The sequence below is a fragment of the Sinohyriopsis cumingii genome, chromosome 13 (genome assembly GCF_028554795.1).
Source record: "Sinohyriopsis cumingii isolate HCF-2022 chromosome 13, ASM2855479v2, whole genome shotgun sequence".
NCBI classification, from domain to species: Eukaryota; Metazoa; Mollusca; class Bivalvia; order Unionida; family Unionidae; genus Sinohyriopsis; species Sinohyriopsis cumingii.
The window spans coordinates 7139349-7164406 of NC_142973.1; the positions used below are offsets into that span (position 1 = coordinate 7139349).

The 25058-nt window shown below is 39.4% G+C and overlaps 1 protein-coding gene across 2 annotated transcripts in view; it reads left to right on the plus strand.

Moving 5' to 3' along the window:
* Positions 1-21911: 21911 nt before the first annotated feature.
* The window catches only part of LOC149784904 (protein saal1-like), a 62084-nt gene continuing 58937 nt past the window's right edge, over positions 21912-25058 (plus strand). Inside the window, exon 1 of one of the 2 annotated variants that reach the window (XM_089978497.1) lies at positions 21912-22006. The gene's annotated coding sequence lies outside the window, so the exon portion shown is untranslated. The other variant, XM_089978498.1, reaches the window with a different exon arrangement.

A 25058-nucleotide genomic window follows, 5' to 3' on the forward strand; every position in this document is an offset into this window, starting at 1 on the left:
GACTTGTACCATCCCGTGTTACCTCACCATTGCCAAGGAAAACTGATGTTTCCCTTGTGCCGTACTTGTGCCGAAATGTGTAACCAAGACCAACCTTGTCAGCACACCCAGGAAGAACGCACCTTGACGGGAACGTGGGTCAGCGTGCAATTGTTCGAACCTCTGGATATGGGATACCAACTGTTAGAAGTGTACGAAATTTACCACTTTCCCAAGACACAAAAATACCACAATGGTGACCCCACGCAGAAAGGCATTTTCGCAGACTACGTGGATGCTTTTTTGAAACTGAAACAAGAAGTCAGCTGCTATCCTTCCAGGTGTCACACTCCCGAAGACCAAAAGACATTCAAAGAGAAATACCGGGAGCAGGAAGGTACCACTTTAGACCACATCGAGAAAAACTAATTAAGGCGATCGTTTGCCAAAGTGATGTTAAACTGCTTGTGGGGTAAAATGGCACAACGACCGTGTTTACCCAAGACGGAATATTTGACAGAACCTTCCCGCTACTTCCAGATGATTCACGACAAAACCAAATACATGGAACACGTGGACGTCGTTCGCGAGGATTTGATCTTAGTCAATTACGAAGAAGATCTGGACTTTGTACAAGCCGACGAATTTGGAAATGTCATCATTGCGGCTTACATGACAGCCCATTCTCGCTTAAAATTGTACGCAGCTTTAGAACTGTTAGAGGATCGCGTCCTGTACTTTGACACGGACAGTTGCATCTACATCGATCACCCGGGTCAACGTCACCCTGACATCGAAGGAGACCGTTTAGGAGCCTGGACAGACGAACACCCGGACGAGAAAATTTTAAGTTTTGCTAGTGGAGGTCCTAAAAATTACGGCTATGAATACCGAGACAAACAAGGAGAAGTGCACATTAAATGTAAAGTGAAAGGATTGACTCTCAATTATTGCACCAGTCGAGTGGTAAATTTTGGAGTATTGAAAGAAGCCTTGCAGTCTAGAGAGGATGGAAATTTTAAAGTGACCAGCTACCAACGGAGCAAGACTGTACGTTTACCAACTCACCAAATCGTCAGTCGACCCTTGGAAAAAGTCTATCAAATCGTGTACCAGAAGCGAATGCGGCTTCCCAACCACTTCACTTTGCCGTATGGACATGTCGGTATAAAAAATTGGTTGTAACAGGATAGCCACCAACAAGAAGGATGACTTCGCCACAGCAAGAATCGAGTGAGAAACCCAATGAGGACTCCAAGTTCAAACCACACCATTTTCCGGTCTTCTTTCCAGATTATTGTGATTGTGCCCGTCGATTGGAAACGTTTCAAAAATGGCCCACGGATAGAGAAGATTACCTACTTCGAATGTTTTAGCTAGAACAGGATTTGTCTACTTGGGACCTGAGACTAGATTGGGATACGAAGTACAGTGTTTCAGTTGCGGCCTGAACTTGCTAATGGATCTATGTATCTATAAAGATTCAGCTATTCTGGAACATACTCGATGGTCTCCGCACTGTCCTTACCTTTATATGGCCTTTCCACCCATTACACTACGGTACAATTATGACGGTACCTTAGAGAAGGTAGTACCGTTGTCCAGGAAGAAAAAAGGAAGTCTTCCAAAACTGGACATAAAAAAGGAACGATGTACAAGTTTGAGACTTCATTTGTTACTAGTATAAAAAGAGACAATATGCAAGATCGATAGTTCATTGTGACTACCAAGACCAAGCGAACAAGATGAATACCTTCAGAGAAACACAAAACAAGTTAAGACAGGCACAATTCAAGTTCGGTGATTCTCAAGTGGAGTGCGATGCTGTGCCTTGCATTGAGAGCGATGCAATAAAGCATCATGGGAACTTTGTTCTCACTACTACTACCACTACACCTATCATGGAAAGTGATGATGTGCGTGTCAAACCTGACGGATGCGAATATCCGTTCCCTGTGCGTTTGCCTGAATCCTGCAACTTTGAAAATCGTTTTCATTTGTTCAAAGGAAAATGGCTTAAATATCTGGGAGGACCGACCCCTGAAGAATTAGAAAGAGCCGGATTTTTCTACTTGGACGAAGGGAATAAAGTCAAGTGCTTCAGTTGCGGTGTGTCACTTCACCAGTGAGAACAACAAGATTCAGCATACCTGGAACATGCGCGATGGTCCCCAAATTGTTACTATTTACCTTTAGTGGGACGATATCAGTTATACCTGAATGGATACTTTACAAGAGAACATTCGTGGTTTGCCTGTGGAGTTGAGAGAACGCATTTACCGAGAACTGGTCTAAATACAAGTGAAACGCAAACTCAAAATCATTTCTCCATTTTTAAATTATGCTCTTTTCCAAAGTAAAAGAAGACTGGTTATGAGTGGATATTACTTCAATCACAAAGGTAAACGAGGCTATTGGCCACCACCCAGTGATTCCAAAAAAGTGTATATACTTATGGTTACTTTGCAAGAGAACGTCTTGGGCTTGCCTGAGGAGTTGAGAGAACGTATTTACCTAGAACTGGTCAAAATTCAACTGAAACGTAAAGAACAATTACATCCGTTACGTCACCGATGTTTAAACCACTGGTACCTGAATGCAATAAAAGGACTGATTCAGATGAAAGTGTTTCAGTGGTCAGACATTCATCAACTACCCATTGGTTCAAAGGATTGGATTTTTATTGATGATTCTATTTGCTACAAGGTAGACTTACTGCAACGAATTCCAGAGGAAGAGTTAGAGAGTTACCAAAATCTTTTACACAATGTCAGCTTAGTGAAAGAGGAAACTTCTGAACGGTGTCTTTTGATGTGCAAGTTAGTGACTAAACTATTTAGATTCGCTACTGGAGTAAAATCATCTCTGTGCAGACAGTACATTTATTGTTTCCGACAAAAAGAGGTATAAAAACAGGCTACCATGCCACGGCCTTTATCAGAAGTGATTCAAGAGATTCAGTGGAAGGAAATCAATGACACTATCCAAACAGTGGAAGATTACCAACACTTATTACGAAAACTGTGTCCATTCATTTGGGGTCGTCGTGTGATGTGTGTGTGACTTGTTTTCTGGGATTTCATTTACCAGCCGATTCCTTGTGGACTCTTTACGAACAATACTTACCACCCAATCAAACATGAAAGTGGTTCTTTCAAAAGACCACGAGAGATTCATTTTGTCCAAAGCTTTACGTTTTCATCTGGATACTTCTCGACCTCTACGGGGAAAAAAAATCGAAAACTTTTAGGTACCGAAAATGTGTATGACGATGTGTGTGTAGCTTGTGATTTACACCCCCAGTCGCCAGATGTACGTGACTGGAAAAATTGGGGTTTTGAAGATTGGTCTCAAGAACCCTATACGCTCAAGAGCTGGGATCCTCCATTTCAATGTCCTAGGAAAAAAGGTCAATTTTCAACCTGTGTTATTGACAGTGCCAGAAGAACCCGTCACCGTGGACAACCACTTCCATCAGGACAGGACTGTCATGGATATTCCCGAAAGACCATTCCGGGAGGACACTTGTGTGACATTACCCCATATAGAGGCTGTAAGAACATTACACATTGTCCCTATGACATCTTGGTTACCAAAAACATGTTGTACAGAAACTTGTTTCTATTCCACTTTGATCATTTTGATGTGCATTTTATCGTTGTTCTTAACCCTTTGGCTTTTATGTATTTTAGTCTTTCGTGTTTATTTTTAAAAAATCAATAAACGTGTCCTGAAAAAGTATAAAAACTCTTGTCTTGTCTGTCTTCGTGTCACAGGTGACATTCCGTACACAATGGCTACCTCTACTGTCTCTGCTCCCTCTTCCTCCATTTTCAAAGTCATCGACGAACACTTAGATCGTGCCAGTTGGGAGGCCTTCTATCTTCGCCATCCATTTAACATGCTCATTGCTGGATATAGCGGTTCAGGCAAAACCGAATTTGTCAAACATTCGATTGAACATAAACATCATTTGATCGATTGTCCACCTCAACGAACCGTGTGGTGTTACAAAGAGTGGCAATCGGCGTACAGTCTCTTGCGAGAAAGTCAAGGCGATTCCATCGTGTTTGTGGAAGGTATTCCTAACGAAGACGACGGAATCGTGTCTGACCCCAGTCAAACCCAACTGGTCATTTTCGACGACATGTTAGGAGAAGACGAAGAAGAAATTAAACTGTGGTTTACGCGCAAAGGGCATCATCGTAATGCCAGTGTCATTTACATCACTCAAAATTTGTTTCAACAAAGTAAAGCCCATCGCACCCTCAGTCTGAATGCTCATTACGTGGTCTTGTTTAAAAGCCCTAGAGATAAATCGCAAGTACAAGTCTTAGCCAAACAGTTAGGAACGCCTTGGCTAACTCATGCGTACGACGATGCCACTCGAACTCCACACGCCTATTTACTCGTCGATTTGAAACCCACTACCCCCGATTATTTGTGATTTCTTACCCATTTGTCTTACCACTGGTGTCAAGACGGAGGGCCTGTCCTGTACATGTCTCCGTCGTCGACTTAACCAAAAAAGATCTATAAAGACCTTGGACACTTTTCGTCTATCTCACACAGCGTCAGCATGACATCCCTTCAGTCTCATCTTCCCGTCAAATTGATTCGTTCCTTGTATGGCATCAGTCGCTAAAAATATCCACAGATGCGTGCTCATGTCTTAGAAGCCAGTCTCAAAGAAGTCTTACGATGGTTTACGGTGACAGCACGTCAATTACTGCAAGGCATCATTCAGATTCCTCATCAAACCAAACGCTTTTTTGACAGAAACAAAGTAGCCTTGACACAACTGGCCGATCCCCGCATCGACACTCAAACCAAAAAGCAAATCATTTTGAAACCAGGAGGGAGAGGTACTCTACGAGGTGTCATCATTCGCTCCCTCTTAAAATGGGATTCTAATGCTCCCAAAGTTCTCCCCAAGAAAAAAGCCACTCCCAAAAAAGCCAAACGAAGCCCAAAGAAGAAAAAGAGCAACGGTGTCAAGAGCAGGACACAACCCCAGTTGAAGAAAAGCCCACAGAAAAAGAAACAGAGACGTCCCCAGAAAAAGAAAAGCCCTCAGAAAACAGCTTCTACGCGCAAGAGAGGTACTTCGGCCAGGACGCAACCACGAACTGCAACGACGGTGACCGCGTCTCCGGTAGCCTCAGGTTCATCCACTTCTCCGTTGATGACGATGCCTCCCCAACCCCATTTGACACCCGTTCGTCCTCAGTTGATGACACCATGGAAACCCGTGTCTCCAAGTGGTGACACCCTCCTCCTCTTTAGCTGCAGTGGCAGCTACTCACAAAGTACCTGCTCCCAAAATCAAAGTCCAAGAGAGATCGGGCATGTTACAGAGTTTACTGGATTTGTCCAAGCAAGAACTGACTCGATTTAGTCCGTTGCGAACCCATCCACGACTTGTCAGTCACCACTCCAACAACAACAACCCCATTTTGGGCGGAGACACTCCTCTGACTTCCAGTAACTCCTCGGACAGCCACAGAGCTCTGGAATTATGAACAACAATAACCAATTTTACTTAACCTTACCCAGTGACAGTACATGGAGGTGTTTCTCAACAACACTTTGTGCTGATACACGGCCATATTACCTCAGGCCATCCAGTTAGATCACGAAGCCCATTAGGAAGTGGCTTTGGTGGAAATCATTCACCCGACACAAATCAAAAACATCACTGAAAACCAGACCTTTATCCAGGTTGAAATCCTGAATGCCCAATTGCAAGAAGAAATAAATAAAGTCGGGTTTTCAGATGACACAAGACCAGCAATCAATCCATCCTTCAGTATCTACACATTGAAAATTCCTTCATGTTATCATTTTAGTGGTGAACATTTGGTGGACACTATTGCGGACAGGTTCGACTTAGCCTTTGGCAAAGACCTGAACAGAGCCAAAAGAAGTGTTAAGATTGAGTACCATAAAGTGACTCGTCGCCTTATGATCAAATTTCAGGATACGGACACATTGTCCCTCAGGTTTATTAGTAGTTTGTTTGAAATTTTGGGTGGACATCCAACATCCACAGATGGTAACACAAAATTTGAGTCCCAAGATCAACAGTAATATTGATTTTTACAGGGCTTTTGGAAACCCGGTAGAATTGAACGAAGGACTCAATTTGATCTTTGTGTACTCCGATGTGGTGGAGTATAACGTGGTGGAACACACTTCCGTGCCCTTACTGCGTGTCATTCCTCTCAAAGTGGATAGTACCACGGCCAATGACCAGGAAGGTGCAAACGCCTATCACGTACACCGTGAATTTGTTCGTCCTCACTATTTGCCCGTCAGTAAGTCGTATTTTGACACTGTCAACATTGCTATAAAAGGAGATCTGGGACAAAATATTCCATTCTCCAAAGGGAATGTCACGGTGAAACTCCATTTTCGAAAACGATTCTCCAGCGAATTGTAAGTCATGTATCCAGTGTACCGAGGCGTTGCTCGACAGCGAGGACACGGTTTAGGAGATATGTTAAAATCAGCTTTTCGTTCGGTGGCTCCGGTGTTGAAACCGACGATGACACGAGGATTGCACGCCTTGAACGATGCCGCATTGACACATTGACACAAGGCAAAGAATTTCTCCAAAATGTCATCATCGACAAACAAAACACTAAGGAAGCATTCTTGAGAGCAGGCAAAAATGTCTTGCTGCAAATGGGTAAAGACATTTTGGGCCGACGACAAACTCCTATAAATGCCCTAAACGCTACTGAGTCAGGCATTTGTGCTTCCCTGACGAAACAGCAAGGACAAGGCAGAAAGAGACGACGAAGAAAACACCCTTTCACAAGACTTCACACTCCTAAAGCTAGAAAGACTAAGAAAAGAAGAACTGCTCGAGACTTAGACGATTTTGACCATTAAACAAATACGGAGACAGAAAAAATGATGCACCGAGAGTCTTGGGCATGTTCCAAGTCGGAACTGGATCTGTTTGCCATGCCACCCACCATGATGACGATGGAAGAATCCCAATGGGTCGAATTTCATCCCGTTTCCTCTTTCACGGATTCAGCTCCCACTGAGTTTGAAATCAAAGGACAACCCGAATATTAGATCGATCTGAATAGCAGTTAGTTGTACCTGAAAGTCAAAGTGATCAAAACGGATGACACTGCTCAAGGAGCCGATGCTAATGTAGCTCCCGTCAACAATTTCATGCATTCCTTGTTCAGTGAAGTGATTTGTATTTGAATAACAAACTGGTCATCAGTAGCATGGATACTTACCCTTACCAAGCGTACCTGGAAAATCTCTTGACGTACGGAAAAGAGAGCAAGAACACTGATCTGGATGCTTGCGTGGCATGGAAAGCTGACATAGCAGGTGAGAACACGTTTAACGACACAGCCCTGACAGCAAATGACGATCCTCACAATGTAGGTTTTAACGACCATAGAAAGAAAATCCTGCAAGGACGAAGATTAGATCTGATGGATCGTTTGCATTTGGACATGTGGTAGCAAGAGAAGTATTTGCTGAACGGCGTGGATATCCGCCTGAGACTGAATCGTAGCAGTACCGCATTCCATTTGATGGCCCATGCAAACGAATACAAAACCATCATCCAAGAAGCCAGACTCTACGTGCGTCGTGTGGAAGTGTTACCTAAAGTGGGAAAAGACATCAGTCACACTTTGAGCAGAACGACCGCCAAGTATCCGATACGACGCATGGAAGTGAAAACTTTCACCATTGCCTCTGGACTCCGATCCAAGATCGAAGATCATCTGTTCCAAGGTCAGTTACCCAGGCGTTTAATCGTTGGAATCGTGAGCAATGCAGTACTCAACGGAGCCCACGATCAAAATCCATTCCAGTATAAGCACTACAGAGTGTCCAAAATCGAAGTCAGTCGCGATGGCAAGGCCTTGTGTACCCGACCTTTCGAACCTAACTTTAACCAGAAGAATTACTTGAGATCGTTCTTGTCCCTGTACGAAGCCACCGGACAGTTAGGAACCAACACAAGTCACGGCATTTCGTACGAGGAATATGCAGGAGGTTACACTTTGTGGATTTTTGATTTCAGTCCAGACTAAGGCAGTGACGATGGACATTTCCACCCTGTAAAATCTGGTCAACTGCGTGTGGAACTTCAGTTTGCAGAAGCTCTACCCCAGACGGTGAAAGTCATCCTGTATGCAGAATTCGATAATACCCTAGAAATCAACAGTTTGAGAGAAGTCATTCTAGACTATTAGAAGCCATGGAAGACTGTTATCCCTCTTTACATAGTGGAGAATCTTTGGACATGGTATGTGAGGAGACTGTGGAAGCAGAATCCTAAGACAAAGACGAAAAGGACATAGTGATAAAGTCGAGATTGCCAGAACAAGAACATCATTTAGTCTCCTGTGTTGCCATACACTTGGCCGAAAAGATTACGGAATTGATCAAGGAAGATTGCTATGGATGTCAAAAAGATCATCCCAGTCAAATTCAACACAATAAATGTCTGATGCTGAGTCAAGAAGAGAAATTGGACGAGTATCTGGAAGAAGCTTGGAGTGACATCTCGGAAGAAGCCGTGTTGCATCATGGTATAAAGACTTGAGTGAATATTCTTGCCCTACATTAACGACTCTAGAGATCTATCACATCGAAGCCCTCTTGGCTCAGAGTGCAGAGACAAAACGAAGAAACGGATACTTGTCAGACAAATTCAAAGAGAAAGTCAGGATTGAACTGATCAATTATCATTACCTGTGAAGAAGAAAAACAACACACAAATATGGATACCTGGGAACTTTATTATCTTTTGAACCACAGTTCGTACACTGCTTCTTGGAATCATGTCGTGTGCGCTAAAGACGAACTGCCTCATCGCAAACCTCAAGACCATCAAGCTTTTGTCATCAACACAGACGACAGCCATCTCCCAGGAACCCACTGAGTAGCCGTCTACTTTCCTCAAGAAGGATGTGTGGAATATTTTGATTCGAATGGATTGCCCCCTTTGGAAGACGATATCATTGACTTTATGAGAAGAAATGCTCAGACAACACGATTCAATAATGTGAAATTACAAGGCACAGATTCCTTGGTGTGTGGACAAAATTGTGTGTATTTTCTGCATCAACGCAGTCTTGGATATTCTTTAGAAAATTTAGTGACTTATTTTGATCGTCATTCTTCTAGAAACGATGAGAAAGTAGATAATGGTTTAGTGACCATTATGGTTATCTTTTGTCTTTAGCTAGAAAACGTAGTGTAAATCAATGGCCCAATGACTTCCAGCAGTGGAAACCTCAATTTAATTCACAACGTTATCAACCTTGTCAAAATAGATAGTTAATTGAAAAAATGTTTGTTAGATTGTTGAATTGTTAATTTTTTAAAAAATTGTTCATTGTTAGTTGTGAGTTATTTGAATAAAAAATGTGTTTTGAAAAAAATTGCGTCTGTCGTTTGTTTGCCATTGGTCTCATGAACCATGCTCTTTGACTTCTCTCTATCCCTCAAATCAAACTATTTGAGCGTTCCGACTCGAAACCTTGTAGGGATGTTTTCGTTCCCGTCCGCTCTTTAACCATAAAAGCGGGGCAGTCTCCAGTCTGACCATAGTGGATCAAACTGATACCGTAGGCAGTGACCACTTTCCATTGATAACCACCCTGCAAATGACTACTCAGTACAACTCACAACACAACTATCCCAAATGGAAATACGAAAACGCCGATTGGGAAATGTACAAAACTTTACTCAGCGCAATCGATTACAAGGACATAGCAAATGAAGATCTGAACACATACTATGACAATCTGATTAATACCATCAACCTAGCAGCAACAACTTGCATACCCAAATCTAGTGGCCACCCAAACAAACAACCAGTCCCGTGGTGGAACAAACTTTGCCAACAAACCCATAAAGATAAGAAAAAAGTTCTCAACAAATTTAGACGAACAGGTAACTCTATGGATTTTACCAACTACAAAACCAAAGAACAATAACTTTAAAAAACTATAAAACAAGCCAAAGAAACAACTTGGCAAAAATACTGCAAAAGTATTAACATCAAAACCAGCACTAAGCAGGTCTGGGATAAAATCAGGGCAATTAGAGGCAAAACATCCAACAGCATCCCAAAAATTCCAGGAGCTAACACCAACAAAGATAAAGCTTAACAACTAACTAAACACTTTGTTGAAATGAGTAGTAACAAAAACCACAGCAACTTATTCCAACAACACAGAAATAAGGTAGAGCGCATCCATAGCAAACTTTTCACTGACCTTGGAACCAAAGATTCCAACCTTAATAAAGATATTACATCAGCCGAATGGGACAAAGCATTAAGCTCCAAAAAAGAAACTTCCCCTGGAGAGGATCAAATAGGCTATAACATGTACAAAAACATACCAAAAAACATCAAACAGATAATAATAAAATTACTGAACAAACTATGGATAACAGGTAAACTAGTATGGACCAAAGGCTTATTAAACTGCCCAATAAATGGAAAACTGTTATAGTTATCCATATCCTGAAACCAAATAAGGAGCCCCACAATGGCAGCTCATACAGGACACACGGTACTAATTATACGGAAGAACTGTGAACCAGTCTAGAAATGGGTGAAGAAATGATAGAGTATTTACAGGTTTGGTGGTCCATAATTGGTTAATAATAAAAATTAAAATTTTAGGAAAAATATCTTTTGAGAGCTTGTCCTATATGTAATGTAAAAAAAATATTGACAAATTTCTACTGATGCAATTTTAGCATTTTTACAGGCTTGACTCAGGAGTACTCAATACTGAAAGTAGCACCTGATTCATTTGGTGCAGAATCAATAACACGTGTTTCATGCACATGTATGTAAACAAATTGCCGCGGGTCATATGGTGTTCTCCACACATAAGCTTGCACCAAGGTTAGATGTGCACGAAAAATTATAGGTGTCATTATCAGCACCCATAAATTTTAAGTTATTGAATTTTGAATATGACAGTGTTTCCATATGTTTACCATTGGAGTGGAATTAGTACCGTGAGTCCTCCAGACCTATCTCTTTAACCAACAACATATGCAAAATCTTGGAAACCATACTAACTAATTGACTGAAATGCCACCTAGAGCAAAACAAATTAATATCCGAAAACCAATGCGGATTTAGAAACAAACGATCCACCACGGATCAACTCCTAAGACTAGAAACTGCGATCAAACTAGCCGTTAACTCAAAAAGGAAAGCAGATAGGAACCTAATAGCGGTATTTATAGACTTAGAAAAAGCATTCGACCTAGTATGGACCAAAGGCTTATTAGCCAAACTGAATCACTATGGCATTACAGGCCGAATGTTCAACTTCATCGATAACTTCCTAACAGACCACAAAATAATAACCAGAGATGGCGACACACACTCTGAAATACACTCCCTAGAAAACGGAACTCCACAAGGCAGTGTATTCAGTCCCACTCTCTTCAACCAAATGATCAACGATCTTAACAAAAACCTGGCAACCACACAAATTGAAATTTCGCAATTCGCAGATGACAGCGGAATATGGAAAGCTGGAAACCCAAACAGTCAAAAAACTATCAAAAACATACAAGATAGTCTCAATAATATAGGAAAATGGGCTGACAAATGGGGTTTCAAACTATCACAGGACAAAACTGAAGCAATCATTTTCTCTCCCAAACACAAACGAAACAAACCACGACCAACACTTACTATAAACAATCAAGAAATAAAATATGTCAAATTCAAAAAATTCCTGGGTATGTATTTCAACGAACATCTAAATTGGGGACACTATATACAAGAAGTAGTCAAGAGATGCAATAAGGACCTTAATCTCATACAAAGCCTTAAAGGAACAAACTGGGGGTCCAACCAAGAAACTCTGCTAGCACTATATAGGGCATTGATCAGATCTAAACTTGATTACGGGTGCCAAGTATACAACCTAGCGCCAACAAACCATCTAAAAAAATTAGATCAAGTACAAAGAAAATCCCTGATTACAATCACTGGTGCACTACCATCAACATCGCTAGTCGAACTCCAGGTACTAACAGGAGAACTACCGCTCTATCTCAGAAGACAGGAACTAATACTGAGATATGCAGCCAGATTACAAACTCACTCCAGTACACACCCTACACTACTAGCAATTGAGAAATGTAATATACCATTCAGAACCACCCTTAAGCATCACATTCCAACAGGAAAACTAGTTCACGAACTAGCCAAACTACTCCCCATAGAAATAAAACAAACAGAAACTATCAATACCTTCGACGCTGAACCTTGGTCTAACGAAGGCCCCAATATCAATATTACCATCACCAAACACGGCAATAAAACAAATCAAGAACTGCAGCTGCGCACTATAACAGCAGAAATATTAACAACCAATTGTCTAAACCATTTACAAATATACACCGATGGATCGAAAACCACAGAACCTGCAAAAACAGCAGCTGCATACGTAATACCCAAACTAAATATACAAAATGGCCACCGATTACCAGACGACTGTTCCATTTATACAGCAGAATTCTGGGCCATTATAAAAGCACTAGAATGGGCAGAAAAGAACAATCCACCACAAACACTAATAATAAGCGACTCGCTCAGCGTCCTTACATCCATCCTAAATAACAACACCAAATACAGAGAAAACTTCCAGAACCAAACAAATGTAATACTTAAAAAACTGAAAAGCAATCAACAACAAATAGGATTCCTGTGGATACCATCCCACATAAACATACTAGGAAACAATCTAGCAGATGCATTAGCCAAACAAAAGCTAAGCGATCAAAACCACGTACCACTGGCTTACAGTGTTAGTGAAATATACAGTCTAACCACCGCCATGGTCAACCAAAAATGGCAGGAAAACTGGAACAATAACAAGAAAGGTAGAAAACTATATAACACACTAAATGAAATCAACAGAAATAGAAAACCACCATCACTTGAAGGAAAAGATCAAAAAGTAATAAATAGAATCTACACTGGAAAAACCAAGTTGACCAACAGCTTTGGAAAACACATAGGACCACAACCTCACAACCCAAATTGCTTCTACTGTCGGGTGCCAGAGGATCTGCACCATATCTTCAATACATGCAATAGATTAAAAAAAGAAAGGGAACAATTCAAAACTGAACAACAAAAAATAGGATCACCGAATACATACCCAGAATTCTTAAATAGCTCTAACCGCAATCTAAATATCACCTACAACAACATCATCACTTACCTAAAAAAAAAACTGAATTATATCCAAAAATTTAAATAACATGTATAATTATACAATAAAATATATACCAAATCTAGACCAATAGCGAAAACCCAGATTATGTTCCCATCATATGTCTAGACCTACGAGATCCGAGTAATCGACAAAGGCAACTTATCTGAACCTAGCTAAATATAAATAGATAAATAACATAGATAACTATAAAAAAGAACATATCAAATTTAGACCAATTAAACAAATTAATACAATAGCGAAAAATCCACATTAGGCTTCCTTGAACATCTCTAACCCCAAGAGATCCGAGTACAATCGCCAAGGAATACTATCTGGACCTAGCTGTAATAACCCAAACAGATTTCTTAAAAATATATATATATATATATATATATATATATATATATATATATATATATATATATATATATATATATATATATATATATATATATATGAAAAATAATAAGGAAAATATTTTTTACAGACTGATGATAAAACTAAACAAATTCCAAACATAAATTAAAACCTATACACTATAAGTAACTTGACGAGACCAATAATCAGGAAGGAATATGCAAGGGGAGGGAGAAATTAACAACCTGTACTCTACTACTCCTATCATACCACTCTTCTACAACATCCTATCCTAACAGCTAAAAACTTATACCGTCTCTAACTAGGTGACAGCTACAACAAACCTAGACTTAACCATACAACCCCAAAATAGAACGTATAAGTTGGTCGCAAGACAAGTCCATCAGGGACACCCAAAATAGGACCACAAATTAGCACATATAAGGTAGTCGAAAAAACCCAACGACTATCAGGTCCGGCGGCACAATGCTGCAAAGTAACAACCACATAGAATAATACCCTAAAAATTACATAAGTAAGGTAGTCAAAAACCCAATGACTATCAGGTCCAGCAGCACAAGGCTGCAACCAAAAATCAAACCTAGGTAAATAGGACCCCAAATAAAACAAATAAGATAGACAAACACCAACTCCATCCAGGGCCAGCAGCACAAGGCTGCAAAACAAACACCAAAATAGATTCCACTGCTGTCACCTAGGAACTAACCTTGACTTCCTAACCTCGATAGGCTCTCTCTCTCAAAACACACACAAAAAAAACAGCACAGAGTTTATTATACCAATTTCGAAGACGGAATTTAGGACCAAAAATATCCTGGATTGGAAGAGCACTACTGACCTGTGGCAAGAAACCACCTCCCGAGCCTAACCACTTTCACCTTTTCCACGGACAGACACCAAACCCCATACGTGCAGTGCACGCATCATAAATTAGCAGAAAAAGCGAACTTAGATCGGGTCCAATCCCACTAGTCGCAGCAAAATGCAACTGAAAACTGAGTGTGTACTGGGTCCAATCCCACTCAACTAAGGCCTTACAATCAAATCGATATGTACACAAATAGTACCTCTACCTGACGGCCCAATCAATAAGTGTTCTGTGAACACATTAAAGCCTGGAGGAAGTGGCACCATTCCTTCCCCCAGGAGTAATCAAAAAGGTGCATGTGGCATCATAAACCAGTGGTACATGCTCAATGCGAGCGCACACCACTTTAATCCAACTCAACAACAACAAGTCTGACCATCCATTGTCGACTCATCCTCCGACGAAGATGTGCTCAAGACTAGCCAAGCTGAACGAAGCCTATGTGAATTTGCATCGTGTCAGGCAAAAGCCTGATACCGAAGCCTGAAAAGATAATGTCAGAATGTTACAAGTCACTGGAGACCTGATAGTAGAGCTCGTCAAAGAGGAAATTAACAGGGAGAAAGAAGAATGGACAGAGAAGTACAGACTTCAGAAACAGCAGAGAGAGCAGCAGCAACAGCAGCAGGAACCTGACAGAGGTTTTATCGACTGTCGTGTCGACACCAAAGAATTCTCCTTCTCTTTCCGAAGAAGCAGACCTTATCCTGTGGGAAAGCCTGTCGCCAGACGAGGCCGCACTCTTAGATCATAAAGATTCCCATCACTCCTCGTCCACACAAAAAAACAGCCTTTTCAGGGCTACCCAATACTCTAGAAAATAAATATTCATTCAATTGCCAATGGTATGTTTGTCAGTTAGAAAAAAAAATAGAAGTGCGTCTATAAGCACGTCATTTCTTTATCTTAGTTAGAAAGTGTGATTATAAGCCCCTTCGGTTCCGTAGCTTGTCAAAAATTTTACATGAGTGATTGTCAGTAAAAAAAAAAGTGAGTGATTATTTCTTTTAAGTCCGCGCGTCTTTGGTGATAATATGGGCAATGTAAGTTTTGGTGTCAGGGGATGTTTTCCTTCACGTCTGTGCTTGGGTAATATATAAGGAACGCTCGTCAGTCTGACTACCCATCGTTGATTCGTGAAGAACGAAAAAATGAGCAGTAAACTCGAAAAACTGATCGAACTTCAGATGCACCTGGAATATGCCAGGCGGCTCCTGGACGAGCTGACCCAGGAAGCCTTAGAAGAAAGAGAAAGAATAGAAAAAGAAGAGGAGGAGAAGAAAAAGAAAGGAGAAGAGGAAAAGAAAAGGCCAATCTTGCCTCACCTGATCATGAGGCAGACAGGTCAAATCAAGCCTATGGTGAGGACACCGCCCCAGCGGCAAGCAAAACAGCCACTATCAGCACCAAGACCCATGGAATTGGAGAAGCAAAGACAAGAGTGGGAGCCTCAGCGCTTACAACATGCACGGATGAATAATAGACAAAGGAGACAAGAACAAATTTTCACTATCCCTCATACGGAGAACTGGGATAGTGAAGCCACTCAAGCCCCATCTGAGCTTCCAACCACAAGATTAAATTGGGAAAATGAGTGGAGTCACCGTTGTGTCTGTGGTGCTCGGCCTGGGAGATGTCATCACTAACAGGTGCAACTGAAGTTTAGAAAAAAATGAAACAGCCCTTCTCAGAGCTAATCAAAGCTCTGGAAAAGAAAATATTCAATTTGCCATATTGTATGAATGTGAAGTAGTGTGATTATAAACACTTACTCCTTTACTAATGTGATTGTGTGTGTACTTGTATGAGCTCACGTACGTTTGTGTGGATAGTAGATTATTGGGGTTTGTAAGCGCTCACGTACGTTTGTGTGGGTAGTAGATTATTGGGGTTAGTGTTTCTTCTTCGCGTGTGTGGACAGTAGATTTTCGGTTAAATTTTGCTTCTTCGCGTGTGTGGATAGTATATTTTGTATTTGTTTTTGCTTCTTCGCGTGTGTGGATAGTAAATTTATGTTTGCTTTTGCTTCTTCCCGTGTGTGGATAGTATATTTTGGGTTATGTTCTTTGCTTCTTCCCGTGTGTGGATAGTAGATTATTGGGGTTTGTAAGCGCTCACGTATGTTTGTGTGAATAGTAGATTATTGGGATTAGTTTTGCTTCTTCGCGTGTGTGGATACTAGATTTTGTGTTTGTTTTTGCTTCTTTGCGTGTGTGGATAGTAGATTTTGTGTTTAATTTTGCTTCTTCGCGTGTGTGGATAGTAGATTTTGTGTTTGTTTTTTGCTTCTTCCCGTGTGTGGATAGTATATTTTTGATTGTTTTTGCTTCTTCGTGTGAGTGGATAGTATATAGTGATTTTAGTTTATGCTTCTTCGCATGTGTGGATAGTATATGTTTGATTGTTTTTGCTTCTCCAAGTGAGTGGATAGTATAATTTGTGTTTGTTTTGCTTCTTCCCGTATGTGGATAGTAAATTTGTGGGCACCTCTGTGTGGATAGTAGATAATATGTGAATAGAGAAGTAGGGGATGTTTTCCTTCACGTCCGTACTTCACACGTAAAAACTCAAAGCGTTCATCATTCGCGCCATTCTACGGAATAAACAAAGAAGATGAACATACTGCTGTTCAATGAACTAAAAGACTGTTGGTATTGGATAGTGGATGGGACATAAGTGGTGGAAAGGCTTGAGAAGGAATGGAGGTATCCAGTTACCAAGGATTTTGTGACAAGACACGTGACCAGTCTAAAAGTAGCCATGGATCTTCTACAGGGCATGATAGAAGAGGAAGTAAAAAAATTAAGAAGATTCATTGACCCTCAGTATGTGAGAGTAGGTAGCTTGAAGAAACCCTGGATCATGTCACGAGAGTCAGGTGCTTCCTAGATATAAATCTTGGAATGGAGTGAGTGGTCATTTGTGAAGTGGGGTTTATACCAACTCATGAAAGCAGAGGAACTGATGAGGAAAGTGCTGACAGAAGAAGTGAAGAAGATAAATGAAAAGTGGTCAAAGTAAAGGAAAGAAGAAGAGAACAGAAAGACAAAAGAAAGATTTGAAAGACTGAATAACAACTGGATAAGGATACAGGAGAACTTCAGGGCCATAGGCCATCCTGACTGGATGCCAGAGACAGAAATAAAGAAGAAGAAGAAAGGAATATTAGGAAAAATTAGAAGATGGCTAAAGAACTGGAGAAAATAGAAGAAGCCAGATGCCCTTTTCAGGGCCACTCATATGCCTCGAAAAGAAATTGCTTTCTTGCCTGCCAAATTTTTTTTTAAATGTTGTATAAGTGTTTGTCTCTTGTCTGTGTTATCTGTGTACACCCGCTCTTTGCTCAGTACTGTGACGTCACCTCTCCTAGTTGGCACAGTGTTACCAATCTCCCCTACCGTGATGTCAGACGCTATACAGACTCCACTTTCCCTTGTCCCTATACAGACCCACTATGTTTTTGACTGCATTTTCCCTTGTCCCTATACATCTTGTCCCTATATCGTTGGGGGGGGGGGTGTCTGTCCCTATAAATCTTGTCCCTATATTGTCCCAGGGGGGTCTGTAATGTATTTTTCCATTGTCCCTATATCATCCCATTTCACTACTGACATTCTCTCTGCTTTAGATAGCGGAAAGATTACAGTCCTCACCCTCCTTGATTTGTCTGCAACATTTGACACAATAGACCATGATATATTACTTCACCGTCTCCAGCATGTATTTGGCATTCATGATACAGCCTTACTGTGGTTCAAGTCCTACTTGGTCAACAGGACACAAATTGTATCTGCAAATGGAATACACTCCAGCCCAGTTGATCTATGTTGTGGTGTTCCACAGGGGGATGTTCTTGGACCTGTTCTCTTCATTCTATACACTCAGTCACTCTCAAGTGTCATAGATCATCATCCAGTGTCTCACCAATTGTACGCTGATGACACCCACATATACAAATCTAGCCACCCAACTGAAGTTGATACTACCATCCAAGGTGTAGAGAGGTGCATTTCTGATGTGAAATCATGGATGACATGTAACAAGCTGCAGATGAATGATGATAAAACTGAGGCCATTCTGATCACAACACAAAGACTTTCTCATTCACATCCTTTACCTCAAACAATAAATAGCAGCAACACCAACATTAAATTCACACAATCAGTATGAAACCTAGGTGTTACTCTGAACTGTACTCTCACATTGCACCAACATGTCATGAACATATGCAAGGCTGCATATCTTGAGCTGAGACGCATCAGTTCAATTCGCAAATATCTTTCAGTTGATGCCACTAAAACACTTGTGTGTTCATTAGTACTTTCAAGACTGGACTATTGTAACTCAATTCTGTCTGGTTCATCTCAATATCTACTCCAAAAACTTCAAAAAGTTCAAAACACAGCTGCTCGGATCATACTTAGAGTACCAAGATCAGAGCACACCTCCCTGCTGCTCTGTACCCTACACTGGCTATCCATTCGATCCAGAATCAAACACAAAATTTGTTCTCTGTGCTACATTTCACTGACGGACTCAGTCCAACGTACCTATCCGACCTCACCCATGTGTACACACAAGCAAGATACTTACGCTCCTCTTCTGACAATCGTATACTCATTATTCCCACTATGAAAACAAAGTCATATGGACAGCGTTCTTTTGCATACCAGGGCCCAGCAATGTGGAATGAATTGCCCACTGAACTTAGACACAAAGACACAGTGATCCCATTCAAGAGTGCTCTCAAAACTCACTTATTTCGACTGCAAGAACAAACTTAAAGACCTAATAATGTTTCCTACCTAAATATTCTCAGCATGGTTTTTATATTTTTTAATTTCATGGTGTTTGTTTTTGTAATCATATCATTATATATGTTTATATCTTATAGGTGTTGTCTAATGTTGTAAAGCACTTAGAGCTTCTAAAGATTAGGCGCTATACAAAGTCCTCATTACTATTATTAGTAGTAATATTATTATTATTACTACTACTACTACTACTGTACTAATTTCACTTGCATGCACTTCAGATATCTAACAAATCACAAGTCTGTTGTGAGTGGCAACCCACGTCGTGCAGTTTTTGTTCAACAAATCACATGGCTAGTTTATCATGAAATTAAGATGTGCGTTCTATATTCAATCAATTCGGTCAGATTGAGCATAAAAAATCGTCAGGAATGTTATTTTGTAGCAGATGGTTTGGATTACAATCTCATATAAAACGAATTGTGTGTACATGTTTATAATGTAAAATTAGGTCACTGCTATCCTGATACAGACCTAATAACAAATATAAAAAAACTTTTCATCGTTCAATACATAATTCTCACTACTTAAAAACGTGTGATGAACCTACATGAATTATATATCCATCAATAATTTATTTAACAACTTCCTTCTACTGTGAGCAAAAACAGATGTTTTTTGAGTTGTATAAACCCATAAAGTAAGACTTCCAAAATATCAAGTATATAGGTAACAAAGTACCTTACTTTGGTAAAAGACATTACCTTAAGTCACACTGTACATATCGTGCAAAGAAATAAGGATCTACATGATCTTGTGTTACGTGAATTCTTTTTCCCTGTGTCACGATGTTTACACGAGCTGATCATGCCACCAAGAGGAAAAGTTATGACATAATCTAAACAAGCACATTATGCCTTCTATCTGCAGAAAGATGTTGAACTTACATCAGAGACATTAACCATATGGGGATTTTAAAGAAGTATTGCATCTGTGTCACTTCATGTCAGAAATATGGTTTCAGATTTGAAACAAATGCTATTTATAAGGGCAACATTGTTCTGCACTTACCAACAAGTGATAGTAAGGAATCATTTGGCTGTAAATTAGAGCTTGCTACTTGATCTGCCAAATCAAGGTATATTACCTCCCCTTCGACTGTAATTGAGTGATTGCAAGGTTTGCTTTGTTTCCCTTTTTTTCAATAAGTTATGCATTTTATTCAGCTTTATATTAAAAAGTAATTTAACACTGCTTATAGTGGAAAGTAGCCACAATAACGATTTTGAGACTTTTTCTTAACTTTGTATGAGTTTTGTGTAAATGTAGGTATAGATTTTTGTATTAGACAACTTTAATATGCAATTCAATTCTATTACTTGAAACTTTAACAAGTAGAAACATGGACTTGCCTTGGCATCACAAAGTTTTTCACATATTTCTCCACCTCCAGCTTACTTCTTAGCTTGGGTCGCAGCAGTTTGTACATGGGCTTTCTGTCTCCAACATCAATTTCAGCATTATAGGAACTTTGGATAGCTTTTTCAAATTTGTCTCTTGTTGTCCTTATGTAACATAACTCATGTTGCTGTTTCGTTTGGGTTGATGCACGTTTTACCCCTTGTTGTGGGAAACATTACCAGGCTTGAGGAAATTACTCTGTCTATTCTTTGTTTCCTCGCCCTTCCCCGTAGTTTTATACTAAAAAGTAGCACTCACTTATTTAATTCTTTAGTATAATAAAACTTATGGAACTTTTCTTTGGCTTTTATACCTTTTTATTAACATTTGGAGGTGATGAGTCACATGTGATGATAGTTTAAATAAGTTTCGAATGTCAGCATCTCTTGATGCTTCATAGGTGTGTGTATTTGTTTAAGTCACAAAAGGGCAATGGCTTCTTATCATTTTGGCCTGTCATGTGGCACACTTATTTGATTTGTTTGATTGATATGAATAGGGATGCACTGCATCTTATTTCTGAGAGTCAGCAAGAAAAGAAATGCAATTTTGAAATTTAAAACATTTAAAACTTGTCTTATAGCCAGTGAGAGATGAAAATATAATGCGTCATGTAATTTGATACCCGATGTCATACTTGCTGATGTCAGCATGTGTGTGTTTCTTTTGTGTAGCATGCATGCCATAGAGAGATAACATGAAGATACAAATGCAGAAAACAATTGTTTTAATAACAAGAATAAGCCACTAATAAGTACAATACAACACAGCAACATGTAATGCGGATGCAGTTTAACTATAGATATTGGTATAACATAAAATGCTATTGCACTAGTATGCATGAACAAGCATGGCCAATTGTTTCTTATAATTATGCTCCAATATCAATGAGCAAAACACAACTTTTTATAAAAAAATTTCAATCTGGTTATAGGACACACGGTACTAATACGGAAGAACTGTGAACCAGTCTAGAAATGGTTGAACAAATAATAGAGTATATATTGGTTTGGTGGTCCATAATTGGTTAATAATGAAAATTAACATTTTAGTAAAAATGTCTTTTGAGAGTTAATCCTATCTGTAATGTTAAAAAAATATAGACAAAATTCTATTGATGCAATTTTAGTATTTTTACATGCTTGACTTAGGAGTACTCAATAATGTACCGTGACTCCTGACCGATTCTCCTATAAAATAACGAAGAGTAATGGAGTGGAGAGAAGTCATCAAACCAGACTACCTACAAAACTGAACAATCGGAATGCCTTTCACAGTTTCCGACTGTTCTATTATGTAGGGCGCTTAACAAGGTATAAATGTTACGCTATTTCTCTACATTCGACTCGTTTTCCTGTCTTATAAAAAAGAAAAGCTGATTATTGCTTTTTTGTCCCAAAAACAATCAGATGCAATACAACCAGAGATCATTCTGCCTTTAGTTTAAAGACTCTGAAGTGCAACTAGGGATACTGCAGGCGTGCTTACCAGGACAGTTGACATCTTCCTGTGGTTAATATCTACTACACTTTTTAAAGTTAATTTTGTCAGGCGGCGTTCAGGGTATGCATATATAAGTAAAACTTTGCTACGTTTCTGACTATGGCGGCAATTAGTATGCGGTGTTTTGTGTTTTGGGTACACTAAAGCAAAAATATGTGACACGTCTTGTGTTGGACTATATGTGTGTATATGTTTGTACATCCGATCGCAGGGACTCGTATCGTTGCTTATAATTTACCTATCAGTCATACATGTACCATAAAGAAAACTACAAGGAAGGACACTTCTTTCCCATCTTGTGAGGCCTGCTTAAGAGTCAATACTGATATTTCAAGATACATTTTGATCTCACACTGGCCAACCAAAAATGATGTATGGTAACAATTTATAACATATGTTTGGTTGGCCGGTGAGAGGGCAGTATTTCATTCAGCGGATTGTGCTTGCATATAAAGTGGGCATGATCATGGCCATGTTGAGCAGTAGCATGGGAAAATGTAGTCCTACATGTAACACCTCGACGCTGATATTTATGTTATGGGTGTCTGGGTCTTACTGTCTAACGGCGCTTTGTAGAGTGTTTTAATGTTGACTAACATCATAACGAAAGTAAAAATTTTAGGAATATCTCGCACAGCTGGCAACCAATAACAATGCTTTTCTGCAAAGTAAAATCATAATGTTTTAGTTAGACTTTACATACTCTGATGTCTTTTCTCAAATAAATTCAAATTCTCACAAAAGAAATTGTCTTGTTTTCAAGTTTCGTAGGCCTACAATTCATATGGATGGAAAGTAATGAAAGCTGGGAATGCCAAAATCAGGTTAAAATGATATTATTCTTTAACCATTTTATCCTGTTTACCAATTTCAACTGCAGTGCCTGATTCCTTAGAAGCAATTCTAAGTACATTGTGGTAAGACAGAGCATCATACAGAAGCAGCAGCAGCAGAAATTGTGATGACCATCACCATGTTTACCAAAAATATTATAACATTATTATTTCTGTTTTAAAGTATATAAACTATGTATCTCTGAAAAAGGTAATAAAATTTGCAACACAGTAATATATGTTTTGTTATCATTTACCAATGTACATGCTCCCATCTGTATTTTGAAATATGACTTGAAAGAAGAAAAAAAAACAAATTAAAAACTTACCATGATGTTCAGTGAATCTTTTGTTCATGAAGATGAATTAAATGCTCCTAATAGTACGTGAAGAAAATAAAGATAATTCTGTTTCTAGTATTTTAGTCCAAAGTTGAAGTTTCTAGCAGTGTTAGTTCAAAAGTTATAATAATTGTACTAAAATTGGACATCAAAACACCTGGAACATTTGTTTACTTTACATTCTAGAACATGTACTTCAGCGTGCAGTTTCTCATGAAAACATGTCACAACGGTTGCAGCCACGATTTAAATTGATAGAAGGGGCAATTGTTCAACACCCAGAAGAAGCCGATGCACAATATTTGAGTTACTTTGGGATGATTTAAACTGGAAAAATCATCCCGGACCCATTTCTTTTGAAAATCTTCAAAGTCAGCTTCATTCTCACTGTCGAAAAGTGCATGACACCATGCATCATCTCTTTCATCAACTTGATTCAATTCTAACCCATTATTTAAGTCAATATTATCATCAGACTCGTTCAAATCGTCAACTTCAATGGAGTACAACCATAGTCGCATTCAGGATAAAATGGGATACTATGACCACAGGCGTATTCGTGATAGAATGAGGTATCACGACCATAGTTGTATTCAGGATAAAATGGGTTAACGAAACGAATAAAAATATATTATGCTTATTGAAAGTGTAAGCAATGTTTCGTTTCACTAAAGAAACATATCCCTCATATGAACCTACTTGAACATATTTTGGCATACCTTGACTACCATCGCATTTCAACAAATTAAAATGTATGTCAGCGGAACATGAAAATGTGTCTATTTGGTAGTGTCAGATTTTGATTCCACCACAACAAAAATAGCACAGTAAGTATATTAATTACATATCAGTTTGTGGAAGAATGTTGATATGTGTGTGAGATATTCCTGAAATTTTTACTGCTCGCTTTACAAGGCCGTTTTTTGGATAGTAAGCTGTAGCACTATAACATAAATAACATGTGACACGTCTTACATTGTAGGACTAGGGAAAATGGTCTAGCATTCTTTAAAGTTATGATAGTTAGTCATACTCTGGATAGGCATACAAAGTAATGTGCCAGAGATAAACATCAGTACCAAATCTATTATGCTACATGAAATGTAGCTTGAAATATCAGCATTGATTCTTGAATAAGTTGTGCAAGAAGGAAGAAAAGAGTCTTCCCTTGTGGTTGTTTAATAGTACATGCATGGAATGAGCACATTGACATGACCTCATGCTTAAAGTCTAGTTATTATAACTGCATGCATCTGATGGCATGCATATCTTGGCATTACAGCATGCTACAAGCTGGATTACAACTGTGTGCTTGAGACGTATAGAATGAAATATTGCCCTATCAAGCTGAAATCCTGTTTGATTTTTCAGATTCCAGCACTGTTCGGCCCATAACAGAATCAGCCCACTAACGTTCTTGGCCGATGTCAAAATCAGGCTACCAAAATTGACCCATTATGTGCTTTGCCTATCAGTAGGTCCGTTCACGATTTATAAAACAGTATAGCTTTTCCTTGTTATAATGTTTTAGTTAGAGTCCACAACTGTTGACTGATTATATACCTAACACCGGTAGAGTGAAAATGATCAAGAATTATGGGTGTACTTGTGTGTTGAGGGGGACCCAGTCAGATGTTTATGAATGTGAAATGTTTATGTAAATTAGCAATTTTTTATTGGATGGTATT